This window comes from Sapajus apella, unplaced genomic scaffold, assembly GCF_009761245.1.
Source record: "Sapajus apella isolate SASKATOON/1434 unplaced genomic scaffold, GSC_monkey_1.0 scaffold80, whole genome shotgun sequence".
Lineage (NCBI taxonomy): Eukaryota > Metazoa > Chordata > Mammalia > Primates > Cebidae > Sapajus > Sapajus apella.
In genome coordinates this window covers 6,858,386-6,877,682 of record NW_022437020.1, presented here as the reverse complement: position 1 = coordinate 6,877,682, position 19,297 = coordinate 6,858,386, and the positions used below count along the sequence as shown (strand labels likewise).

Here is a 19,297-nt window from a genome sequence, read left to right as displayed (position 1 = left end):
CTTCATTAGTCAATTATATTTTCTTTTTCTTTTCTTTTTTTTTTTTTGAGACAGTCTTGCTCTGTTGCCCAGGCTGGAGTGCAGTGGCACGATCTCCACTTACTGCAACCTCTGCCTGCCAGGTTCAAGTGATTCTCCTGTCTCAGCCTCCTAAGTAGCTGCGATTACAGGCATGAACCACCCATACCTAGCTAATTTTTGTATTTTTAGAAGAGACGGGGTTTCACCATGTTGGTCAGGCTGGTCTCAAACTCCCGACCTTGTGATCCGCCCACCCTGACCTCCCAAAGTGCTGGGATTACAGGTATGAGCCACCATGTCCAGCTAGTCCATTACAGTTTTTCTAAGTTGCTTTTCTATCCAGCCAGAATCTACTTAAAATTGTGTAGGACTTTGAATTGGAAAACAGGTTGGCTGTATCCAGTAAAGCTAATCACATGCTAACCTTATAATGCACCAATTCCCATTCCTATGTCTACATCCAAGAGAAATGACTGACAGACAGGTACAAGAATACTCGCAGCTGCTTTTCTGTTATTTCTCCACAACTGGACATATCCCAAAGGTCTATCTTCAGGAGAATGGATAAATATAATATTACATACAACAAGAGCAAGAATTATTGATGTACACCAGAGCATGGATGAATGAGTAAAAAGAGCAAGATCCAAAATAATCCATTGATGTGAGGTTCAAGAACTGCACAGTTGATGTATGATGGTAGCAGTGATATCAGCATTTATCTCTGTGAGGACAGTTGTGGACCAGGGTGCAGCACAAGGAGCCTCTTGGGTGCTAAAAGTACTCTATATGTGGGCTCAGTGGTAACTACATAGATGGAGATGTGAGTTATTATTCACTGAGCACATATTGGATGCTGTGCATGCTGCTCAGTCTACCCCTGGAGAACCCAGACACTCATGCCTCCACTGCTGGGAATGTTGACATCATAGGGCTCTTGGCCTAGGAATTTCCCTTGGTTATGTTCCTCCCTGAGAACAGACAGCATGCAAGGACTGGTCTTTGGAGGTAAAGACCTCAGCCCGTGCCAATTAAGGCCCCTCTGCAGGGCCATCCCAGGTCTGGAGCTCCTGTTGTAACGGGGCAGGAGGCGCTCACTGTTCCCTGAACGGATGTGTTTTTCTTCCAGGTCCTTGGGTTCTCACTTAACCCAAGAATGGGTTGGAGACCCTGGTGGTGTGGTGATATTGTTCAAGTAAATATTGGACCCCAAGAGCTTTGCAGAAAAGCGATTTATTAGGCAGAGAGAGAGAGAGAGAGAGAGAGAAGGAGAAGCGGGGGCGGGGGGGGGAGAGTCAGAGAGCATGTGCGTGAGTGCTCCCAGGCTGTTGTGGGAGGGGATCCAGAAGTGGAGTCTGCACAGGTGAGGAGACTTTTAATCTAGGTGTTACTCCTGCCCCATTCAAGTTCTTGTCCCATGAGAGGAGTTTCTTTAAACATCCACTGGAGTGATTGATTTTTCACTTTGTCATTGGATTGGTTGTCCCACCCATAACAGAGCTCCTCCTTCCAGGGCTTTTCGTGGGCTTTTGTAAACAAATGAAGCTCACCTGGGCAGTCTACCTTTCATGCATGCGTGAAAGTTAGACAAAGAACCCTAGGCTCCCGATGGAGACATGAAAGAAGGCAGGTCAGGCATGTCACTGGGAAGTTCTTGCCTTTGAAACCATGCCCCTTGTGGATGCAGGAAGATAAGTTAATGCATTCCCTCACTGTGGGATCTGTCAGGGCTTTTCTCATCACTGCATTGCAGCCCGGCTCTTCTCTCTGTTCTTTGCTGCAACTTTATTGCCTGTAGGCAAGTTTGGCTACCTGCTTTGCAGGGCTTAGCGAAAAATAAAAATGGGGGCCTCCATTCATACATTATGAAGAATTCCAAAATGGTGGCAACAGAGGTTTAGACAAAATGAGTGCCCTTCTAAGTGCACGAGCCGGTACTATGTCACCCTTGTGTTGTATCCTTGTGAAGTCAGCCAGGTGTCAATCTGGGAGCATGCCCCCGTCAACCACTAGAATGCAAATTTCTGTTTCAGAGGCTCCTCCCCACAGGGAAACCAGGACAGTGATGGAGCTGCACCGTAAGGATTGAGGCATTTGACTGTACCTGCTGTATTGAAGAAAAAATTAACAAAATAATAGAAAAGAAATTGTAAGAGCATCTGGTAGGATGAGTAACACCTCCAAAAGATGCCCACATCCTAATTCCCAGAACCTGTGAATATATTTACCTTACATGGTAAAAGGGACCTTGCAGATGTGATTAAGGATCTTGAGATGGGGAGATTTTCTTGGATTATATGGGTGGGTCCAATGCAATCACAAAGATTCTTATAGAAGGGCGGCAGGAAGCTGGCTTTGAAGAGGCTGAAAAGAGCCACAAGCCAAGGGAGGCAGAAGGCCTCTGGACATTGGAAAAGTTGAGGACACAGATTCTCCCCTAGACCCTCCAAACAGAGACATGACTCTCTTATACGTTGATTTTAGTCCCACAAGACTCCTTCTGGACAACTGACTTCCAGAACTGAAAGAGAATAAATATGTTGTTTTAAGCCACCCAGCTTGGGGTACTTAAGAAGCAGCCACAAGAAGTGAATACAGAGCCGCTGCTATTCTTCACTTACATGGGGACTGGTCCTCTAAAAGCAAGCTGTCTAAAGGGCTCTATAAATGACACGGGGAACATTTTCCCAGACTTGTCCTGGTAGGATGTGGGGCCGGTTCCCTGGCTTCTTTGTCCTGGATGTGGAGAGTGTAGATTCCCCCTGCTGGCCCTGGATTCTGAGACGGGGCAGAGACCCTGGCCAGGGAGCAGGGGAGTGGGCATGGAGAGCTTCTCTTCCTCTGTGGCTGCCTGGGAGAGCCAATGTTTCCATCTCCGTCCTGTCTATTTGTTTTTGCCTACGCTTCCAGGTCACAGGTCACCCTACGGTGGTTTTCTGAGGCCTACCTCCTGCTGCCCCTGCCTATATTCTTCCTGCTTCCTCTGCCCAGTCCGGATCCATCTTGGCTGCTGCAGGTGTTTTGGCCCTTGCTGCCCTCAGTCCCACATCGTTCCTGGTATCCTGGGCACTCATCTCTGCAACCGGGCCTCTGATGGCACCTGCTCCAACCTGAGGGTTGCCTTGGCCCAGGGCCAGTCAGAACTCTCCAGCCTGAGACCCTTTAATCTCAGTGTGTGCACTTTGCCTCATTCTGTGTTCACTCTGGAAGGGCAAAGAGAGAAGCAACAATCAAAAGATAAGTCTCACAACAAGACAAACCACAGTATGGCCATTTTCCTTGGTTCATATCAGCATATTTTTCTTCCATTTTCCTCTATGATATACTTTATGCTACAAATGCTCCAATATATCTTTGCACCTCCAAAAAGTAGTGTTTGGCTGACTGGGGGCCCAGTTAGGATCAATAATAAACTCTGCTTGCCACCTGGAGGGCATTCCCATTTCAGACCACTGAAAACGCCCATTCATGTTCCTCTTTCTTATGGTGAGCTTTCCAGTGTCCCCTGGATTATCTTGATGTATTGTTAATTACAGGCCTATGTAAATTGTGCTTCTGTGCACTGCACAGTGAGGAAAGCGTGACACAGAAATAACTCTATGAATCCTCCTCCTTCCAGCACATTATCTGGGGAGCTCAGCCCTGCTGGGTGTCCCCAGCCCCTTGGCACAGCAGTGGAGACAGATGTTCAGGGCATAGGCAGTGACTGCCTGTGCCAGTCTGAGATGTTCTCCCAGAACATGTTGTATTTAAATTGGTTCTCTGCCACATTGGTTGGAAACAGTCAGAAGTTCAAATGCAATCAGGCTTGATTCATTTATTAGTTGTTTGGTTATTGGGAACCCAAAGGGAAGAGGAGATGATCCCATGAAAAGGCAGCTTCACGTGGTGGCAAGAGCACATGGTTCAGACACAGACAGACCCAGCCTCAAATATCAAGTGCTACCACTTTCTAAATGGTAAGATTTTGGGTGAGCTCCCAGTCACCTCATTCATAAAATGGGTAATAATAATATCTACCTTTTAGGGTGGTTGGTGAGTTAAATGAAATGATATAAATAACCTCATTTAGTACCTGGCATATGGCAAGGCCGCAAAAAAAAAGTTATCACTTTGCATTATAGTCTGATTATGCTAGACTTCTAAAGATCCAAGCTGCAGGCATTACCAAACATGCCATTGTTGAATGTGAAACAGTTTTCTTATTCTATATTTTGTAATTTCTTATTCTGTAACACTGTTCTTCCTACGTGCTGAGCAATGGCTCTCAGGTGCACAGGGGAAGCATGGATACCTAATCAAATAAGTCACTGCTCAGCTTTGCCCTTCAAATTAGACTTGGGTTTGCAGTTCTTGGCATTGTTGAAGGAAAAAGTCTTTCCCAAATTCTTAAGTGGAATTAGCACCAGATTTGGAGACCTCAGATCGCATAGTTTTTCTATACTGTGAGCAAGGCCATCCTTTACTTATGAAGGCTGGGGCATGAGGTTCACTGCCCTAGAGGTGGGGAAGCCCAAGCCTGGCTCTTTTGGCTTAGTGAAGCATGTGGTAAAGAAGGGATAGAAGGGAAAGAACGACCCCTGGAGAGTGGCAGCAGTGCTTTAGAAACATCCAGATAGGTATAGGGGAGGTCTTGAATACTTGCCTGCCTTGTCTTCTAAGAATATACCTGTCCTCTGTCACTTTCAACATGATGTATGTTGATAGTACAGCAGTGTTTGCAGCAGGGGGCTAGATAAGTGAGGTTGGCTTGAACATGGTGGTGTGTGGGATGCAACTTCTGTCCCCCAGTGATGGAAGGTGCAGGTCTGTGGCTGGGCCTTTGAACCTGGTGGTGATTGGCTGTAAACCACGGACTCTTGAGGGGAGGTTCCTCATGTTGAGGATAAAAAGCTACACTCTGGAGACCACTGATATGTTGATGATCAGCTGTCGGCCACTCAGTAGCAGAGGCCAAGGAAGATCCAGAGGACACTATAGCTCCAAGGACCTTCTCTCCTCCTTCCATCCCCATGCTTGGGAAGACACAGTGAGCTCCCCTCACACCTTCAGTCACCGTCTTAGGGAAGAGGATGAACATTTGCCTAGGGAGACAACAAAAAAAGCTTCTTGCCTGAGGGTTGAACTTTGCATAGACTGGCTATTTAATCCAAGAGAAGATTGTTCAAACCCAAACAGACAGAAGAATGCTTAATTGGCACACTTATGTTTTTCTGCTACCCAGGAGGAAAGTATATTAAGTGCATTTTCTCTGCACATCTGAGTGTAGTGTGGGTATATTTTCAACCCTATTAGGTATTAAAACTTTGCATGCAAGTTATTTGCATTCTGGTGGTGGATGATATGTACGTTAGGGAGGAAATCAATTCTCAGGGTGGTAAGGCTGTGGACTGGGAGGCAGGAATTTAGGGTGATATTCCTTGGTAAAGTTCTTTCCATGGTGGGGAAAAGTCTCTCGAGCACTTCATCTGTGCTGCAGTCTTCAGATCTGGTACATATTGTGGCTCTGATTTAATGTTCTTTAAGCCCCTTTTGGATTGAAATTTGATTTACTATTCTCTCCTAAGTGGAGAAAATATGCTGGCTGTGGCCAAAAAATAGTCCAGTCAAACCAAGGGCATTAGTTCATAGGCATTGGCTTATGTATTAGCCTCTATTAATTTAATTATAGTGAGTCGGCCTTTGGAGACAAAATATGGGCACTGAAAAAATCAGGACTATGTGCCTTTAAGGCTGAAGGGCATGGCACGGCTGTGTGGTGAATTTATTAGAGGATATGCAACCCCATTCTCTCCCAGAAATGTTTCAGAATCATAGCATATCTTTCCCATTGACCAACAATTGACCAACAAACCTTTTTCTTCTAGAATTAGTTATTTAAGTCTATGATGGAAGAAGAAGTTCTTAAATATATCTTTGATTGTTCTTGGCAGGTATAAATGTTTTATGTCTCTGATTCCAGGTTTAGGTTTTACTCATGCACTGTCTCAGTTTGGGAAAGGATGTAGCTTTTTCCCAGGCATTCTCCACTTCTGTTATTCCCAACTGAATAAAATCACATTACACACAGTGTAATGTCGGATGGACACCTAACTTACTTTACACAGAATCATGTTGGATGGACACCTAACTTACTCAAGTTCAACTATATGACCTCCCTATGTTACTGAAACACCAGGGGTTTGGTCTAGGTCCTGCTGCTCACCACAGAGAAAGCCAATCACTGAGACAATGAGTATTGCCAAGGAAGAAGGCTTTGACTGGGTGCTGCAGCTAAGGAGATGGGAGCTCAGTCTTAAATCCATCTCCCAGACCAACTAAAATTAGGAGTTTATATAGCAGGGAATCAATGTAACAATGTGTGGGAAAACAGGAATAGGGAGCAGTAAGGAAGAGAAGTTAGTCAATAGGAAGCAGGTGGGCAGTTAGGCAGTCATGATGGGTGAGGGGTCTGACAGTGATCTGGTGAATTTCAGCTCCTTGATACTCTCTAGGAGGCCTGATGATTGATTTCCTGAAAAATGAACTCAGATAAGACAAATGTAACTTTCTCAGGATTTTTAAGACTGGAAGCATCAATTTCTGTGTCTATTCAAAGAAACTGTAAACATCTGCTCTATGGGACAATTGGATCAGTTTCAACTACAAGAGGAAAATGACAATTCCAGTGGTATTATTGGGAAAAGAAAATGCATCACTGGAAGACATACAGGATTAGTTTTCACTCTTCATAGTTCATCAGACATTCAATTTTTATGCAAGCACAGTGACGTATGGAGTACTGTATACCAAGCCACATGTACTAACAAGCAAGGGCTCTGGAGCCAGGCTTCCAGTGTTCTATAAAATGAAACTAGTCATTATACCTACATCTTGAGGTTAGAATAGTGCCAGTCATAGTAAGCTTTTACTAAGTGCTAGCTGTTATCATGATTATTGTTGCTTAACTTAACAAGCTACTTAAGGGATTTTCAAGGGCAACTTTCATTCCACATGACTATTCCATTACTTGCTGATGTGATAAATTTTATGGGGTTTATCTACAGAAAGCAGGACCTGTAGGACTTCTCCACTGGGAACATCTCCAAAGTTCAGTCTTCTTAGGGGTCCAAGAATTATGATCTTCTTCCAGCTCTGTGGGAAGGAGGGCCACACCTCTGCCTAGGCTCCCCGACCTCCTCATGGCTAAGCTAACCTTGATGGAAACTTTCAGCAAAGCATTTCTGCAGAGTGATGCATAAAGCATGACCTAGAGCTATATTAAACCTGCAAAAATCAGCCTCCAACAGTGAGAATCAGTTTTATATGATAAAGTAGTGATTACATTTTCTAATGATTGCTTAAAGTATTTTGTAATCTACAGGGAGTATATTTTATAGCTCCTAGGAGCCCTCCCAGCTTTCCTATTTGTCATTCCAAGTTTAAGTAGAGCACAGAATATGAGGAGAGCAATCTTGGCATACATTATCTTTTCGGGAACTCAATATATGCAATATCCAAGTAATTAACCCAGGTTTAGCCAGCCTACTCATGCTGCTTCTGCTCGTCTGCAGCAATAAGGATGAAACAGTGTACGAATTACCCATTGGGACCCCTACCCTCACCTTAAGTTTCTTTTTTAAAAAGTAGGATCATATTTTTCAGACTCTTAGTAAAGTGCGTTTTTCATTTCCCAGCAAGAAATTTTTTTCTGTTAAAATATTTAGCACTATGGATGATTATGAAGTCTTCAGAGGGGCTTATGGTGACATGTAGTGGCCCCCTGTCTAATCTTTCATCAAAGGAGCTTTCTCATCAGAGACCCTAGAGCTGTTTTTTCTGCTTATCTGTCAAACTGGCTTCCAAGGCAAGCATTCCTGGCTTAAGGTTTGAACCCCAAGAGCAAGACTTAACAGTTTTTCTGCAGAAAGAGCTGTGTCCCTTCCTTTAACTTGCAATTGCTAATCATGAAGAACATGCTCTGTGTCCAGATTCTAATAAGCTGTAGAAAAGATAGGAGGACAGTAGAAAGCAGAAAAGCAGGATTTATTGGGTCTATTTCAGGGCTGGGTCAGTGTTGGAGGGGCAAGTAGCTTTGTTAATTGATCTCAAAGAGGAAGTCGCTGTCTGCTGTCGAGAATGAGGCTATAAAGGTTATTTTCTCACTCAAAAATATGCACTGGGTCCAAAAGACTTCTATTTAAAATATAAAGCTAGAATGACTTCATATTCTGTTATGGAATATGAAACATTAAGTTGAAAGGGACTTAAAGTATATACACATAATACATATATATATATGTGTGTGTGTATCCGTATGCACACACAAGTACATACACATACTTCTGCCCCAGTGTCAAGCTCGGTGCTGTACATGTGTGTTTCATCAAAGGAGCACAGATTGGAGCTGGGGCTGTTATTTCCAGTGACTTGCCGCCTCCGGGGCAGCAAATGGAAAAGAGCAGGGTAGCCTGCTCTCTCAGTGGTGTTCACTGCATCTGAAAGGTCATGTCATGTTTCCCAGCAATTGACTCAATGGGTTTGGATTCTGCAACATAAGGTCAGGCCGTTTCCACTCTGCTTGTGTTTCCTGGGGAACGTGCCTTCCAGTTGTTTTCACATTGACCTCATTACCCAGCCCTGATGATGAACTTGGCTTGGACATGTTGTGGCTACAGCTGGCTCAGGACTGCCCTGTCTTTGCAGACCCCATGCCTCTGCCCTGACCAGTGTGGGTGGGGATGCTTCTGCCTTGGCTCAGAAAGGCCTGGCCCCTTCCCTCCCCCTGCAAAGGTCCTCTGCATACAACTGAACAAAGATTACAGGAGGACCAGGATGTGACGGAGGGGCTGGGGACCCTTTCTCCCATTTCTGCAAGGGCAGGGAATGAAGAGGACAGACAAGAGACACCCAGGCTGCTCGTCTCAGATCTTCAGTGCATGAGCAGAGGGACCTGGCCAACAACAATATAACATTTCCCAAATTCCCCAGCTCCTTTTTAGAGTGAATATTTTCTAATGAGAAATGAGAAAATGATTTTCAATGAGAAATGAGCAATGAGAAAATTTGAGCAATGAGAAAATGATTTTCTTGAATCCACTGTCTCTGTATACCTCCTGCCTACAAAAATTTCTCCTGAGTCTCTTTCAAGGGAATTAGAATACTTTATAAAACATGATTGTTTCAGCTCTGGGAAGTGGACTCCACCAAAGTAAAAATACTCAGTGAACTCAAGGGTTTATTTCCCCAAATGACTGAGGAACTTGAGCATGAATCAGTGATGCAATGCTTCTATCAGCTGAGTCCTAGACAGCCAATTAGCATGGGCTGGGCTGGGCTGGGCCGAGCTGTGAGCCCATGAGCATCTAGGCCTGCCATCCCTTGTGTTGTGATGGTGGGTGGGTTATTTAAAGTCTTACAGCCTGTCAAATGGAGGATTAGTATGAGGATAAATGAGATCACACCTAGGGTGTACTTAATAAAGGCTCATTTAAGCCATTTAAGTCTGTGTTTCTGGTTTTCACTATGGAGTGGTCGTATTCATCCAGGTCTGGCCAACTACTTGGTGAAGCCAGAAGAAAGAAAACTAAAGTCTGATATGGAGGAAAAGAAAATTCTGGACCATGAAGGTCAATCAGGCAGTAGAATAATTCCAGGAAGCTGTCAAGACTCTAGAACTAGAGATATTCAAGGAAAAATTGGATATTGTACTTAGGGAAATAATATTGGAAGACTTTGTATCCTTAGGTATGAGTCTGAAAGAGATGACCCAGCAGCTGATCTATAAATAAAATGCTTTTTTGATGTCTAAGATTTGGGTGCTGTGGGAATGGCGGGATGTGTCGGGCACTTTGAAAAGTGATGATACAAAAGTGTTGCAGTACAGTGAAAGCCTATGTTTCTCTTCATTAGAAAAACTATATTAGAAATGTGCAGCCCATTCTAAAATGCAAATATGACAAGGCTGCTCCCTCTCTTACAGTAGACTAGCCTACTCTGTATAAACATGTATAACGAATGGTTCAACTCAAGAGAAGTTTATTTTTGTGCTCCTTGGTCTGAGGCAGCTGTTCCTGGTTGATGGGAAGCTTTCTTCCATACGGTGACTCAGGAATCCAAACTCCTTCTGACTTATGGTTCTACCATCTCCTACCCCCTTGTCATCCTCTACATGAACTGGTAAAAGGGGAAAGGATTTGTAGGAGGGGCAGTCACCTCTTAAAAGCCTTGGCCAGAACAGGTGCCATCTTCCTTTTCATATTCCTTTGGCTAGGACTCAGCCACATGGCCACACCTACCATTAAAAGCTGCTGGGAAATGGAGTCAGCTGGACATCCAGGAGGAAAAAGAGGAGATGGCTCCAGCTGGGCACCCTGTGGTTTTGTGACATTTTGTTTCCTAAAGTCCTTCAACCAATCCCACACAGCTCTGATATTGGAGCATTTACATCAGGCAAAGTCACCCTCCGTTATCTTTGAGAAACAGATAAAAGCTATGGCTCTCTCTCCATGCTTATACCCATTGCCAATTCTGCTTGCCGGTTTACAGAGGCTTCTCAGATGCCATCAGTGGAATTACTAACCTAGAGCAACAGAGAAGTTGCTCTCCAATAACGTCCTATCTATGAAGTAATGTTTTCACAAAGAACTGGTGCACCTTCAGAAGACCGGCAGTGGATAAGGGAGCATGTAAGCGGCTAATTTTGATGCCAGCATCCCTAGGATTGGTTGTTGGGGAAATGCATAGAGGTAAGCTGCTAGCCTGAGCTGAGCTGTTTCCTCCATAGCACTGCTAACAAGGCACTGCTTGATTGCAGTCCTCCGCTGTGTGGCTCCCCATCACAGAGGCAAGTCTGACTTGTGTACACAAGGTTGTGAATCCCCAGGCCCCAATTGCATAGAAACGTGCGCAGGTGTCATAATTAGCCATTTCCTGCCAAAACCCCACAAATAAGCTACAAGCCTCAAGACACAACCCTCTGGAACCTTTTACAGAATTGTTTGCAGACCAAATAATACTCATCTGTAACCTGCTTAATTACCCAAGCCGTATATTTAACTGCCCTAGACTTGCTGGTACAAATTTTACAGAGAATCAGATGTGAGGGGAGTTAATGGCAGGAGGGCCTCTAGCTACCATGTGGAGCTCAACAAAGCAGAAACCAAGGCTGGTCTGCCCACAGACCAGTCAGATGGGTGCAAGGTTGCAGTTTCCTGTTCTATTCCTTGCCTGTCAAGACCAATAAACATGTCATGAAGTGACCAGAAACATGTGGATTTGGAAAGGCAAACATTGACATTTAGCATGCTGTTTCAGTGGTCTGAGCTGCTTCTCCTGTCTCCCTTGAGGGGAAGTTAAGGTACTAGATTGTTTAAAAAGTGCAAAACCTCCATAAATACCCAGTTTTCCACCTCCTGGCATTTCCCACACATCTCAGGAAATATATGAACTAAATGAATATTTTCCCCTCTAAATTAAGAAAATCAGATTGCATGTTAAAGTCTCAATGATATTTACGGAGGCAAGGGCTTGGATGATACTTGCTAAGGACATAGATGAAGCCTTCTCTCCCCCTCCCCACTGCCGCTATCAGTGAGACGTTGAGAGAGCCACCGTGCATTTTACACTACAAGAGAGATGCCTGCTGGGGATGGTGTCCTGTGATCTGCCAAAATGTTTAGAGGTGGCACTGTTGGATAAGCAATTGTTCAGGCTATCTGAAGATTCATGAAAATGTACTTTCATCACAAAATTTACTTGTAAATGCATAGCCACAGCCACAGACTCTCCATTCATAGGATCATAGTTCCAATCTGGTTTTGCAGTCTGAAAATCATGTTATACCTGTCAGCCTTTTCCTCGCCAAAAAGGCTGTTCCTGGACCAAAGCAAACTTAACTGTAGGGTTAGATAAGAAAATTCAAATGAGAAAGTATCATGTGAAATACAATATTGGGAATATTGGAAGTGAACAAGATGTAATAGGAATATAGAAACAGTAATATTCTCTCCCATATTTGCAAAGTACGGTATGTGTGAGTGTATATGAAAGAGAGACAGAGATTGGATGGCATTCATTTGAACAAAGCTTTATTTAAAAAATTGAAATAAATTTACATTGTTTCCTTTTTTTTATTATTGTAATGAACATCTCCCTGCAAATGACATATTTTCTTCTTTTATATAATTTCCTCCAGAATAAATTTTATTTAGGGGAATATTTGGTCAAAGGGTGTGGATTGGTTTTTGGTTTTAAAAGTATACATATTATCAACTTACTTTTCCAGAAGAATTTTACAAATTTATGGTGTTACCAGCAAATATTGAATTTAACAATTTCTCTGCAATTTTATCACTGTTGGATTCTGTCTCATTCATTTACCAGGTCTAAAATGGTTCTCATTATTATTTGAATTTGCTTTTATTTATGGCAATCATGTTTTGCTGTGTGCTACCTTACTTTTTGTATTTTTTGGGGAATATTCAAATATCATGAATTTTGATTTTGCTAGATAGTATTCTTTTCCATTTGAAGGAGACTTTTGTAAAACATAAGCATTATCCCTTCAAACAAATTGAAATCTATCAGTGATAATTATATTCATATCTATAAAATGTGCATAACAATTCGTTCCCTGGGCTATTGCACTGAATTATTGTGATAACACATTTGAAAGTGCTTTGGAAAATCCCAAGCATAATGTACATGGAGGTATATGATGATCTGAATATGAAATTTATACTTACTTTATAAGTTAAGTATAAATATAAATATACTCTGGAGATAAATAGTTCTGTAGGAACTCATGTACAAAAGATCTGGGTATTTTAGCTAATTATAGGCTCAATAAGAGAAAATACTGGAACCCAAGTTGATAAGAGGTTAATATGAAACACAATTTATGCCTGAATATATGATGAGCTTTTTCTCCAAAAATTATCCAACAGAAAAAAAGCCACCTTATAAGGTCTAACAAGTCTCTCTTAGGAAACAAAAATATATTGTATTATCAAGACATATCACCTCAATTGATGCCAGTTTTGAGGCTTACAGAGGCCCCTTGATAGAATAAACGAAAAAAGGCAAATAAATTTCATATGAATTTAGTGATTATTCCTGGGTGTACGGCCTCACAGTTTTAAATGCAAAATTAAAACAAGTCTTTTATTGATTTTTGAAGATCACTTGACAAAGCCAACAAGTGAGGGGTTATATTGTGGAAATCACACATCTATAAACCTATGAGATGAATTTAAAAAGCCCAGCTGCCTAATATTATGCAAATAGGCACTTGTGGTTTGGGGGAACAACACAGCAAATGCAGCACACACAGATGTGAACTTCAACCTTGAACTACAAGTGTGACTACAATATGAAATGGTATGGATGACTCTCACGAGCATAATATTGACTAAACGAAGCTAGACAAAAAAAGCACTTATATGAAATTCAAAAGCAGGCACCTCTAAACTGCTGTGGTAGAAGTCAGAGTACTGGTTTCCCTCTGAAGGGGAAAAGGGTGGGACTCCTGGGGCACTGGATTGTAATGAGTGCAAGCGTTGTTCTGTTGGTTCACTTTGTGCAAGATCAATGAGTTAAACATGAATGATTTGTGCCCTTTTCTGTATATGTATGTTGTACTTCAGTGAAACTTTAAAAAAGTACTACACTTTTGAGACCGGGTGCAGTGGCTCACACTTGTAATCCCAGCATTTTGGGAGGCCCATGTGAGTAGATCACCTGAGGACAGGAGTTCAAGACCAGCCTGACCAACATGGAGAAACCCCGTCTCTACTAAAAATGCAAAATTAGCTGGGCATGGTGACACATGCCTGTAATCCTAGCTACTCGGAAGGCTGAGGCAGGAGAATCACTTGAACCTGGGAGGTGGAGGTGAGGTGAACTGAGATGGCGCCATTGCACTCCAGCATGGGCAACAAGAGTGCAACTCCATCTCAAAAAAAAAAAAAAAAGTACTATGCTTTGAGCAGTTTAGAGCTAATGATATGTTCTGGAAATCTGTTTCATTTATGTGACTCTGAAGGTGGCTCTAGTGATGGCAGGGATGATGTCAAAGGTGCAAAGGTAGAGCAAATAATGTTTTTGATGCCGTGTGTAGAAAAGAAAAACCATGCTTCTATTTTATCGTTGTTGTTGAGATGGAGTCTCACTATGGTGCCCAGGCTGGTCTGGAACTCCTGACCTCAGGTGATCCTCCTGCCTTCACCTCCCCAAGTGCTGGGATTAACAGGCATGAGCCACTACACCCAGCCAGAAAAGCCATGCTTCTAAATTGATCTATTCTATTAGAATGTGTGATCCAGGATAAATATGTAATTTAATTCCTAAATTACCAAATTCAAATTTTAAAGTAGACACTTGACCATTTCATTCTAATTCTCCAAACATGTATCTAAGTTGGCCAAAAAGTGTGTTATGGGTTTTCCCTCTGGCAAACTATAGCATGGCCTTTTTTGGTGGGATTTTCTTTCTTTCTTTTTTTTTTTTTTTTTAAATTTGAGAAGCAGTTTGAGCTCATCTCCTGCATGTTCAGTTTTAGGTGCAATGTTTTAAAGGGAAGACTTACATTATGAGGCTAGCCCAGAAGAGGGTGACTAGAGTACCTAGGAGTTCCTACTTGGAAGGGCTGAAGGTTGCTAAATTAAAGTAAGATAAATCTTGGTGTAAAGGGTGTTTATGAATATGAAAATATCATGTGCAAAGAGGGTGGTATAGTCAGGTGGACCCAGGGGAAGAGAACTAGGATGCGTGAGTGCAGGGCACACTTCAAGCCAGTATTAGGAAAACTTTCATAATGACTGGAGCTCATTAGAAGGAAGATGAGATGTCTTCAAATGAATTCCCTAGATTCAAGAAGCCCTTAGATTAATCCCTTAGAAGATTCTGGAATAATCTGGATAATTACTTGTTAGATATGTGGGTGGGAGGATTTCTTCAATGGATCAGGTCTTTTTAAGGTTTCTCCCAGCCTCAGGAGCTCATGATACTGTGATCTCTTTCTTAGCTGTCTCCAGCTGGTCAGTTCTGTGTCTGCAAAATTTGGAAGGTGAAGAGCTCATTTGTGAAGTGGCCCACACCATAGAGTCAAGCCATGTAGGCCCCAATCAGGAGCCAGGATAATCTGGTTTGATTCTTGACAGGGATTAAATGAGCCAAAATAATGGTTGTTCTCTTGGTTATTTTTTCTGGGTCAAACTTCTGAACCACTGGTGTGTTTTGTTTAGCTTCGAGTTTAAAAAATGAATTTGTTGCCAACATCTAAAAATAAGTTTTTAATTTTTTATTATTTTTATTTTCAGAAAACTTCAGGTTCCTGGGTTTTTCTTGAAAAGCCAGTGGTTAGGCAATGCTGGACCTCATTCCCACAGGCAGTGATGGGGTCCCCGTGGTTCATGCATTCTGTAGAAGGGCTGGCATTCCTGGGCTGAGTGAAGCCCCACCTAGCTGCTTCCCTTATTCATTCACATTATCTGCCTGGTCCCCAAATCTTTTGAGTTTGCAATTCCTGTTCTAAGAAGACATTAGTAGTTTTTCTTTCTTTCACACATAATTTCAGTTGCCTTTAAAATCCATTAAATTTACAGTGATAATCCATGGCAATGAAAAAACAGAGTCTAGTGCCTGTCAATTTTATATTCCAAGTAAAAGTGACTCTAAGGAGAACTGGTAGAATATCTGTTAACTTGTTTTTCAATGTGAATTTAGAGGTTTATTTTTCTTATGGACTTAATCTCTTGGCTCTTCACTTTTCTCATCTGTAAAATAAGGTTACTGCAGTAACAGACAACTACCTCATGGAATAATTCTTGTGCATTAAATAAAGTCATGCTAGGAAGCCCTTACATCAGTGCCTGGCAGATAGAATGCTCTCAGTAAACATTTATTAAAAAGAGGGAGTATAATTGAAGGAATGATCTAAAATTCATATTGTCTAAATTATGTTCAGTAGAACACATCGAGCTAGAAATCTCACAGTACTTACTGTGGCAGTAAATTGACAAACATTTCACTAATTTAGCTGCCATTGTGTTTGGTGGGATTCATAAAGGGAACATCATTGTCATGTTCACTTTCCAGCTCTCCTGTGCCAACCCAGTGGTTACCATAGCCCCAGAAGGAGCTCTGTTAGGCTGGGAGTGCTCACTTGATGAGGCTGGTGTCCTCTAAAACGTGGCAATAGTTTTCCTACTTTCTTATCTAGGATATCTCTTGAGGAAATTGTCTTCAAAAAGAGATGCAAGACTGACACCCAAACAAATGAACAAACAAAATAGTTTTCGAATAAGTGGAACAGCAAACGTCTCTCAGGTATTAACCTGGAGTCAGCCAAACTCAAGGTTAAGGAGACAGTCTTCCAAAACTGTCAAGTCAACCCAAGACTTCTGACACCACTTAACAAGTTTGGGAATCCCCAGGCCCATCCTCACACGAGACAAAGTAACAACAAATTTAGGGGTTCCCATGGATTTCCTCAGGTTTGATAAATTGCCACAATGACTCACCGAATGCAAGAAAGCACGATACTTGCAATTAGAGTTTTATTATAGGAAAATGACATAAATGAGAGCCAGCCAGAGGAAGAGACACATGGGACAGAATTTGAGACTCAGAGGGTCTTAAATGCAAAGCTTCAGTGTCCTCAAGGATGTGTTACCTTCCTGTTGTTGAAGTGTGACCATATGCAGTGTTGCCAGCCTATGGTCACTGTCTTAGTCCCTTTGTGCTGCTCCAATAAAATATCATAGACTATGTACTATGCATAAAGAACAAATATTTATTTCTCATTTCTGGAGGCTGGGAAGTCCAAACTCAAGGTGCCAGTAGGTTCTGTGTCTGGTGAGGGCCCATTCCTCATAGATGACACTGTCTCAATGACCTTAGAAGGCAGAAGAGTAGAAGAGAGCAAACTTACTCCCTCAAGTCTTTTTATAAGGATCCCAATTCCATCCATGAGGGCTCTGCCCTTATACCTGAGTCAACTATGAAAGGCCCCATGTCTTAATACTGTCACATTGGTGATTACATTTTAACATATAAATTTTGGGGGGATATTCAGGTCATAGCAGTCACCAAATATCAGTGTCCAGGGTTTTTACTGGGGCTTCATTATGTAAGCATGTTTGATAGAATCCTTGACCAGCTGATATTACCTGATTCAATGCCCCAACCCTCTAATCTCACTGTGCTTTCAAGGTGGCCAGCCTTCACCCTGAGTCATCTATGAGCACAAACTCTCCAGGGGCCCGCCATGAGTAACCTCATCAGCATAAGAGGGGTCCGCTGTGAATAACAAAGGCACTGCTATCACTCAGGAGATTCCAAGGGTTTAGAGATTCAGACTAGACTGCTGTTCTTTTGGGTAGAGTTAATTATTCACTACACAGGTACCTACCTGGGGCAAGCAGCCTCTGAGATGGCCCCCACTGGTCCCTACCTCCTGGTGTTCATACCTTATATAATCCCTTCTCCTCCTACGCTGGACCAAGTGACTCATTTCTGGCAAATATAATACTAAAAATGTGATGGATATCACTTCTGTGATGAGGATACAGAAAGGCTCTGACTTCCTTCCCTATTACTCACCATCTTTCTCTTTTGCTTCTTGCATTGAGGAAGTCAACTGTCATGTTGTGAGCTGCTCAATGGAAAGACTCATGTGGAAGGAAGTGAGGGAGGCCTCTGGCCAATAGTCCAGGAGGAACTGAAGCCCTCAGTCCAACAACCTGTGTGGATCTGAATCCTCTAAACAATTGCATGTGTGAGCTTGGAAACAGATCCATACTCAGTCAAACTTTGGGACCCCACGCCTGCTGACGCTTGATTGTGGTTCCAGCTAAGCCACTGCTGAAATCTCAACTCAGGGAAACTATAATATAGTAAATGTTTGTTGTTTCAAGTTGGCAGATTTTGGAATAATTTTTTATATAGTGATAATTTTTTATATACCTTAAAACAACTCATTAGCCTATCCTTTGCTACACTTTTCTCTTGGAAATCTGCTTGCCCACATATTACAGAAGTATCTTTCAGATCATAGGCTGAAAGGTGGATTATGGATACAATGTTTAAATTTAGCAGTGTCATTTATGGCCGTTTATATGAGCTTTGCTGCATAAAATGTTGATATTAATTTGTTTCCCTTTAAAACATTCTTAATGTTTACCTCAGTATTTTCTTTGTAATCAATTAATATAAAATGAATATAGTGTATAGGTTTTACCTTTTTAAATTTGTTTTAAACAAAACACGTAACATCTAACCATTGTTATTTAAAGATCAACTAGAAGGAGGTGATGGAAACTCAGTTTAGGATCACCTTCTTTACACGTTCTATTTCTGTGAGTATATATTAAACTAGTGGGGGATCAAGCTACAAAAATGCTACTTGGGGAGAATGTCTTTTTTTTTTTTAAATATGAATACTCAACCCTGAAGTTATGTTTTTGTGGAAAGTTATCACTTTGGAATTTGAATTTTCTTGGAGCTAAGCCACCGGTGGTTGTAAAAGCGACACCTGTAAATTTACTCCCTAGAAGATACTTTTGTTTAGTGACTGCTTGTTTCTCTGTGGATAAATTCAATTATAAATTACAATCGAATCGACTTTTTCATAGCATCCTTCACTCTCCAAGTATCTTAAGTCCTCTGTGGATTGTAAAGTAATTACAGTGCTCAAAGGACAGTTTCATAATTGTGTCCATGAGCACAGACTTTCCTCTATGTTTGAGAAGGGCTCATTCCCAGCCGGGAACATTAAGTTGGATTTTATTGAGACTGTGGACTGCTGGTCCAGACAGCTGGGTGATCCCCTGTGCTATTTTGAAAAGTATCCTGGGATCTTTAATTTCCACCTGGATGGTCAGAGAGGTGAGAGAACGGCCCTCCCTGGGTGTGACCTTGTATCCCACTTGGGGTCTTGAACCAGGGGACCCCCAACCCCAGAGGTGAGATGTGCAATGTGGTCAATTATACAACCTCTTATTTATTTTTGCTAAATCCCAAGTGTATTCTTATGGCCTGTTCTCTCCCAGGTGAGTTCAGATGGTGGCCAAGAAGAAATGTTAGAAAATTCTCAGAGAACCGTTTCATGAGAATGTTTTCATTGGTTTGTACCTGATACTGTTTTGTTTTCGTTGTTGCTTTTTAATAACATTTTTTCCCTTTCTGTGGTGTCATTTGTGTAATACACGGGTAACAAACACTCAGGGCTATTTGGTTGCATGCCACAGCTTTCCTTTGGCACATCTGCAATGGAGGAGTCTTTCTGTCTTTCTCC

General features: G+C 42.1%; 1 long non-coding RNA gene across 2 annotated transcripts in view; it reads left to right on the top strand.

The window, feature by feature from the left end:
- Window positions 1-18,615, top strand: part of LOC116533194 — an 86,670-nt gene extending 68,055 nt beyond the window's left edge. Inside the window, exons 1-3 of one of the 2 annotated variants that reach the window (XR_004261145.1) lie at window positions 7,775-10,748; window positions 14,555-14,653; window positions 17,638-18,615. This is a non-coding gene — a long non-coding RNA (uncharacterized LOC116533194). Of the gene's footprint in view, window positions 1-7,774; window positions 10,749-14,554; window positions 14,654-17,637 lie in introns of those variants that run through there. The other variant, XR_004261146.1, reaches the window with a different exon arrangement.
- The last annotated feature ends 682 nt before the right edge of the window (window positions 18,616-19,297 follow it).